This window comes from Impatiens glandulifera, chromosome 3, assembly GCF_907164915.1.
Source record: "Impatiens glandulifera chromosome 3, dImpGla2.1, whole genome shotgun sequence".
In the NCBI taxonomy this organism is placed as follows: Eukaryota; Viridiplantae; Streptophyta; class Magnoliopsida; order Ericales; family Balsaminaceae; genus Impatiens; species Impatiens glandulifera.
This window is the reverse complement of record NC_061864.1, coordinates 36422348-36431085: the sequence shown is the minus strand read 5'-3', so window position 1 is coordinate 36431085 and position 8738 is coordinate 36422348.

The following is an 8738-nucleotide window of genomic DNA, read 5'->3' as shown; positions in this document are numbered from 1 at the left end:
GAGTTGTTAATGAAGTTTGGGATGGAGAACTGCTCTGCAGCCTCCACCTCCAATGAGCTCATTGATCAAGCTGGATAAAGATGAAGATGGTCAAGGAGTGGACATAATAGCCTATCGTGGAATCATCGGTTCACTTCTTTACCTGACAACTAGCCGACCGAACATTCTGTTTGCGGTTGGAGTGTGCGGGATATTTCAGACTAATCCTAAATAATCTCAAGATGTGGGACTGTGGTATCCGATGGATTCCAGTTTCAATCTAACGACTTACTCTGATGCAAATTATGCAGGTTGTAAAATCGATCGTAAGTGTACTAGTGGGACATGCCAGTTCTTAGGTGACCGACTTGTTTCCTGGTATAGCATGAAACAGACTTTAGTTGCAACCTCAACAAAGGAAGTAGAGAATCTTGCAGTCGGTAGTTGCTGTGCTGAGTTTCTATGGATTCAACAACAACTGAGAAATCTCTAATTTTCTGTGACAACACCAGTGCAATAGCAATAACATATAATTCGGTGTGGCATTCGAGAACCAAGCATATTAATATTAAATATCATTTCTACCTGGAGCATGTGCAGAAAAAGCATATTCGGCTGGAGTTTGTCTCAACCGAACATCAAGTGGCCGACATTTTCACAAAGCCACTACATGAAACTAAGTTCTCTTATTCTAGAACTATTTTGGGACTTGCTGATAGCGGTCAACTCATTCTTTAGATGCATTAATTCTAGAAAAACAATGTTTTCTCATAACTTGTATTCATGAAAAAACTGGCATAATCTTAGGGAGAATCTACCACTTCTCAAAGCATCATTTATAAAACTAAATGGATTTTTAAAAATATATGCATTCTCTTTAAAAACTAGTTAGACATTGACATGCAATCATTGTGTACATAAAAGATCAGAAGGTAAGAAAATCAAGTATATAAAATCGGACAGTTGTCTCCGGTTGATATCGGTTAAATTACTTTATCAAAATAACTGTAAATAAATTGAGCGGTCTAAGTGAATCGGCTATATTAGTAACTACCGCCATATAACTTTCTGCATCAAGCAGAAGCGGTATATCCTCAAAAATGGAATAACCTATCTCTATGATAGGATCGGCATTATCAATAGAGACGGGGTCTGGCGATTGATGAAGGCTTATGAAAAACGGTTTGAAAGAAATATTGTTAGGGATTTAATTCACTTTCTATTCTACGGAAACCCTTGTAAAAACTTGAAACAGAATCAAGTGCGGAAATGTTTACTTAGGTTTGAAGCTTATGATGAAAAATGAGAAGATGGCAGAAAAAAACAACACATCAGTTTATTTATGGATGTTCGGTGCAAACTCTCATACGTCACCCCTTCTTCCAACCAACGGAAGGATTCACTATAAAATGATTTGAATCAAATAAAGTTTGCACACACTTAGCTCACTATTGAACAGAACAAATTCTGTTCAATTTACAAGATGAAGAATATCACTCAGTTAAAGGATACTTTTGTTTCTAACTCTCTCTTGATTAACACACAGTACAATCTGGAAAGCAACTTCACAGTATGAATATTCAAAGGCTTGATTTCTCAGTAATTCTAGTAAGGAATACGATCGAGCGATTGTTCGTTGTCCTTAGGAATCATTAAATATGCACAGGTACAAATAGTTAAATCTTCAGAATGATACATGGCACTCTTCTATTGGAACACCTCCATAGTACACAACAGACTGTGAATACAAGGACCGTGGTCGTACACAGCAGGTAGTGCGCCGAATATTCCTCAAAGATTTACCTACAAAACATGTAGTGGAAAGGATATTCGCTTACGTGTCATTAGTTAATTGGATGCATCGGGCTGTCGTACTGATCTTCACTATAATGTAGAGCAAGAGTAGCGTACAGCCATAACACGTGGGTAGGCGGGTGCTAGCTTCAAGCAACTGCTTAAGCAAAGCATGAGACGTATTTCAATTAGACGACCTCGTCTAATGAAATCAAACGTCCCCGTCTAAAAACAGAATCCATTAGACCACCTAGTCTAATGGGATTAGACTTACATTTAATTGCAATCACTTCAGACTAATCTGAAGGAGTTAGACTGCACATCTAACTTTCACCAGTTAGACTGCACGTCTAACTTTCAACAGTTAGACTGCACGTCTAACTTTCACTAGTTAGACTACACGTCAAACTTTCTCTTTCTATTAGACTGCACGTTTAAATCCATGAGTTAGACTGCACGTCTAACTCCTTGAGTTAGACTGCACGTCTAACTCCATGAGTTAGACTGCACGTCTAATTGCGTTCCAATTCAGACTAATCTGAAGGAGTTAGACTACACGTCTAACTTTCACCAGTTAGATTGCACGTCTAACTTTCACCAGTTAGACTGCACGTCTAACTTTCTCTTTCTATTAGACTGTACGTTTAACTCCATGAGTTAGACTGCAAGTCTAATTGCTTTAGACTAATCTGAAGGAGTTAGACTACATGTCTAACTTTCACAATCCATTAGACTGCACGTCTAACTCCACGAGTTAGACTACACGTCTAATTACGAGTCTATTAGACTGCACGTCTAACTCCACGAGTTAGACTGCACGTCTAATTCTGAATCCATTAGACTGCACGTCTAATTCCGAATCCATTAGACTGCACGTCTAACTCCACGAGTTAGACTGCACTTCTAATTACGGATTCAATAGACTGCACATCGAACTACACGAGTTAGACTGCACGTCTAATTCTGAATCCATTAGACTACACGTCTAAATCCACGAGTTAGACTGCATGTCTAATTCCGAATCCATTAGACTGCACGTATTACTCCACGAGTTAGACTACACGTCTAATTACGGATTCATTTGACTACACGTCTAACTCCACGAGTTAGACTACACGTCTAATTACAGATACATTAGACTGCACATCTAACTCCACGAGTTAGACTGCATGTCTAATTACGAATCCATTAGACTGCAAGTCTAACTCCACGAGTTAGACTACACGTCTAATTATGGATCCATTAGACTGCACGTCTAACTCCACGAGTTATAATACACGTCTAATTCCTTCATTTAGACTGCACGTCTAACTCCGCTTAATTAGAATTCACGTCTAATTTTGCTAGATAGACTGCACGTCTAACTTTGTGCATCTAATGCCAAATCGGTCTAATGAACCTCATTAGAACCAAGTATAAGAAATTGTTTTTTAATACACCTGCATCAAAAATAATTAAACGCATTTATAATCCATTCATCATTTCATCATCAAAATTCCAATAGTCAAACTATTTCAACACATGGTCAAAATAATTTGACCCAAGAATTTCCCCCTTTTTTATGATGAGATTGAAACCTGTATAGTCAACAGATTAGTGTATCTATCATATAGATAGATGTAAACGAACCCCTGTTTACATATAAACATTTTCAAACACACAATATTCAGAATATCAAATTTATAAACACATAATTATGAGTGTTTTCAGAAGAAACACACAAAACAATTTTCCACCAATAACCAAAATAAATTCAAAACAAAACATCATCAAAAGATTTTCAAAAACTTCATCTTAAATGAAAATAAATTATATTCTAATCTTCTTCTTCTTCCTAATCATTTTTCTTGAAAAGAGATAGTCTTCAACCTAGGAAGTCTCTAAGACTGAGGTTAGAGGAGGGTTGGAAACATTTCTTTTCCTTTTCTTAGACTTGAGCCTCTTCACCCTAAGAACATATTCAACAACTTTCTTGTTGTTCAGAGTTTTGGAAGGAAGGTGAAAGCTTTTACTGGGTTCATCCAGAAGGAAGCACAAGAAAGCGCCAAGAGGACCGTCATATCCATAGATAGCGTTTTGGGCACAGACCATTCTGACGAGGTTTCCGAAGAGGAAGCTTGTCCAGTTGACGGGCACACTCCTTGTGATATCCACCATCATCTCGAAATCCTTAGTACAATACTTGTAGGAAGATTCTTTGGCGAGAAGAGATTTAGAGATGATTTCTCTTAGAAGAGCAAACTCATCTTTCAAGAGGTTTTTCTTACCGTGAATATCCATATTGGGAGAATTAGAGAATACTTTCATCATTATAAACATGATTTAAGGAGGGGAGGGAGAAAACTCATGAATACCTACAATGGGAAGTTGGAAGAACATACCGAATGAATCTTCGGAGATACAGATCATCTGGCCCATAACAATCCTAGCAATGATCTTATCCTGATAGAAACCGGCTGTTTCGAAAAATTCACGAACCAACTATTCGTGATAGAGATGATGAGGGGTGAGGAACTTTCGAAGCCCGGAGGCTTTCAATGACTTAAACATCTTGTGCATACCAGGAGATTTCAACGTGGATACTGATTTGAAGTCCACTTGAATAGATTTCGGTGAGAAGGAAGACATTTCGACTAGGTGAACAAGAACTAGACGATTCAAATTCTAGATAGAGAGAGACTCGGATTCGAAAAAATTCAACCATTTGAGCAATCCTACTCATTAAATATTAAAAATCTAGCGTGTAGTTAATATGCAATGATCATTCCTACCGTCAAAAACACAGATATCTGTTTCCAAGAGACGCAACATTTCATATTAATCATGGAAATGCACAGTTAATACTAAACGTACAGATTAAAGTTAACAAAAATATTAGTCATTTTTCATGTATTGAGAGACGCGTGTCTTCAATCCTTTTAAGAAATGACTGATTTAATTTTTGGCGGGAAAAAGTAAATGAACGGATACATAATCGACTCACAACTGTCCAAATAGCCAGAAGATGAAAGGTTCAATTTACACGAATAGTTAGACATTTATTTTCCTTTTCACATTTTCAACTACTATTTGAAAATTCATCTATTAGACGTGTACATCTAATTATGCAAAAACACCACGTGCAACACGCGTGTCTAGTTAGACGTGAGCATCCTTTTGCTCATGACGTAAAAACGTCTAACGTCTTTTAGACGTGTGCGTCTAACCATGCAAGTTAAATAACCAAGACAAATATTCAAAAGGAAGATTAAACGGCTAGAGTAGATGTACGTTTAAGTAGTTGTGTTTCTCAAACTCCTAATCTTTAGGACGTATTAAGACCTCTGTCTTCATATCTATTTAGTTACGTTTTTGAGCAATACGTTCCCCCTCAATTTATGCACGTAATCACATCAATCAAGATTAACAAGACCTAAAATGTTTCTAAAGTGAGAAAACTTAGCTTTGGGCAGAGGCTTCGTGAAGATATCTTCCGTTTGTTGATATGTGGGAATATATTCAAGAAGAATCTGCTTCTTATTGACGTGTTCTCGGATAAATTATGCCTGATTTCGATATACTTTTTCCGAGAATGCAGAAATAGATTGTAGGTGATTGCGATGGTACTAGTGTTGTCTAAGAAAATGGGAGATTCTTCAGCCTCAATCCCATAGTCCTTGAGCTGTTGTTGAATCCACAAGAGCTGAGAGCAACAACTACCAACTGCAAGATACTTTGCTTCCGCTGTAGAAGTGGCAACTGATGTCTTCTTTTTGATGAACCATGAGATTAGACGATCTCTAAGTAACTAGCAAGTTCCACTCGTGCTTTTTCTATCAATTTTGCACCCTGCATAATCTGCATCTGAGAAGCTGGTCAAATTGAAACTAGAATCCATCGGATACCACAGTCTCACGTTTTGAGTTCCCTTTAAGTATTTAAGAATACGTTTAGCAGAAGTAAAATGAGAAAGTTTAGGATTATCCTGAAATCTACCACAAACTCCAACGGCAAACTAAATGTTTGGCCTTCTAGTAGTTACATATAGCAAGGATCCGATGAGTCTTCTATATGTTGTTAGATCGACACTTTGGCCATCTTCATCTTTATCTAATTTACTAGAGGAGCTCATTGGAGTAGCTGGAGCAGAACAATTCTCCATAACAAACATCTTTAGCAGTTACTTGGTGCATTTGGCCTGATTGATGAGGCACAAGGAAGAATGTCAATTCTCCTATCATGCTCATTTCAAATTTGTCCTGCATTAGTTTAGAAAACTTCTCACATAATTTGGGGTTAGTTGAACCAAAAATGATGTCATAAACATATATTTGAACAAGTAGAATGTGAGAGTCTTTAGTGAATCTAAATAAGGTTTTATCCACAGTTCCAATAACAAAATCATGATCAAACAAAAATTTAGTTAAAGTGTCATACCAAGCTCTAGGAGCTTGTTTCAGACCATACAATACTTTTTCAATATTATAAACATGATTAGGTAACACATGATCTACAAATCTAGGGGGTTGCTCAACATAAATTTCCTCACTCAATTTTCCATTTAAGAATGCACTTTTCACATCCATTTGAAAAACCTTAAAGTTCTTAAATGATGCATATACAAGGAATATTTTGATTGCCTCAAGTCTTGCTACAGGTGCAAAAGACTCATCAAAATTGATACCTTCCTCCTGTCTGTTCCTTGAGCAACTAAACGAGCTTTGTTTCTGATGACTAAACCATCTTCACTAAGCTTGTTTCTAAAGACCCATCTTGTTCCTATAACTGACTTATCAGTTGGTCTAGGGTTAAAATGCCACACTTTATTTCTCACAAATTGGTTTAACTCCTCCTGCATAGCATTGATCCAGTCTGGATCAACTACAGATTCACCAATTTTCTTGGGTTCAATCTGAGAAATAAATGCAGAATTGGCCATTTCATCCATCAATTGACGTCTTGTCCTTCGAGGAGAGAAGGGATTTACGATGATCAATTCTAGTGGATTATTTCTGTCCATCTAAAGTTCGATCCAAGGGGGTTGGTCATCTGATCTAGTGACTCCGCGACGTCTAAACTCTCAACATCTTGTTGAACAGAAGTTTGTACGTCTGGTTGAACTTCAATCGGATCAGCCACTAGTTCAGACAATGCAATCCTCTTGTCCAAAGTTCTTCTTTTTCACTCACAGACTCAAGACTTGTCGCTTTTAGTCTGTCAGCAAGATCAATGGGTTCAATAGATTTGCTCTCAGCAGGCTCATCAAAAACTACATGGAGGGATTCCTCAATTGTCTGTGTTCTTTTGTTGTATACTCTGTAATCCTTGCTTACTGATGAGTATCCTAACATGAATCTCTCATCTGCTTTAGCATCAAAAGCGGTCAGATAAATCTTTCCATTGTTATGAATAAAACATTTACACTCAAATATCTTAAAATAAGAAACTGTGGGAATTCTCCCATAATACAGTGCATAGGGAGTTTATCAAAGCGTTTGTTAATTATTGACCGATTTTGTTTATAGAAGCAGTGCTTATGACTTCAGCCCAGAACCTCTGAGGCACGTCTGATTCAGCTAGCATAGATTTCGCTGTTTCCTTCAGAGTTCTCACTCTTCTCTCAGCAATGTCGTTTTGCTGTGGAGTTCTGGTGCTAGACAACTCGTGCCTAATTCCAATTTCCTCGAGATAAGATGATAGGTATTTATTAGTGAACTCAGTTCCCTGATCACTTCTGATGCATGCAATATTCAAAGATTTCTGATTCTGAATTCCTTTAAATATTCTAATCAAGTTTTCAGCAGTTTTATCTTTTGATGGTAAGAGTACAACCCATGTAAATCGAGAAAAATCATCAATAACAATTAAGGTAAATCTCATTCCTCCTATACTTTTTACAGGAATTGGACCAAAGAGATCCATATGTAATAGTTCTAGGCAACGGCTGGATTGTGATTTTCCTTTACTTTTGAACGATTATCTGCCCTGTTTACCTAACTGGCAAGCAATGCATATCTTGTCCTTTGAAAATTGAAATTTGGGCAAACCAATAACTAAATTGTTTGAACAAATGTTGTTGATAGTTTTGAAATTTAAACGGTTCAATCGTTTATGCCATAACTATTTCTTGTCATTCTTGGCAATCATGCACATGGGATCTGAAGATTCTTTTTGCCAATTCATTTGATATGAATTTCCTACTCTACTGCCAGTTAATAAAGTATTTCCGTCTTGGTCCTTAACTAGACATGCATGAGTTTGAAAATCAACTAACAAACCATTATCACATAATTGACTGATACTAATCAAGTTATAGCACAGATTGTCTACAAGTATCACGTCATTAATGGTTAAGTTACCATAGATAATCTTACCCTTACCCATGGTCTTACATTCTTGTTGTCACCAAAGGTAATCTTAGGTCTAGAGCAATCTGATATATCACTAAGAAGTCGTTTGTTTCCTGTCATATGCTTGGAACATCCGCTATCAAGATACCATACAGATTCCTCCAGCCCATCGTTTATTTGTACCTACACAAAAAATATTTACAATATTTTGGTACCCACATTCAATTGCGTCCTCGGTCAATCAGTCCCTTAGGAATCCATATTTGAGTTATTCTGATGGATTTCCCATTTTATGATGTGATTAATGCGTATGTTTTTGATTTAAAAGACGACTTTCTGCTAGCCACTGATCCCTTAGCTTTTCAAGAAGACTTTTTTTAAAACTCCTTGACTTTGAGTCACGTTTTAGATTTCCGGATTTGTTTGCTGCTTCTAATTTATTCTTCATCCAGCTAACAATCGGCGGAACATAAATAATTTCATTCTTAAAAGCTACTTCTTCGTGAATATGATCAGATTCACTGTTAGTCAAACTTCCCTTAACAAAGCTTATTGGCTTAAGCTTGTTATTTGCTGAGTTTGACGTTTTACAGGACAGGTGAGGGTCATCGCTGTCAAATCCTAGACCGGATCTAG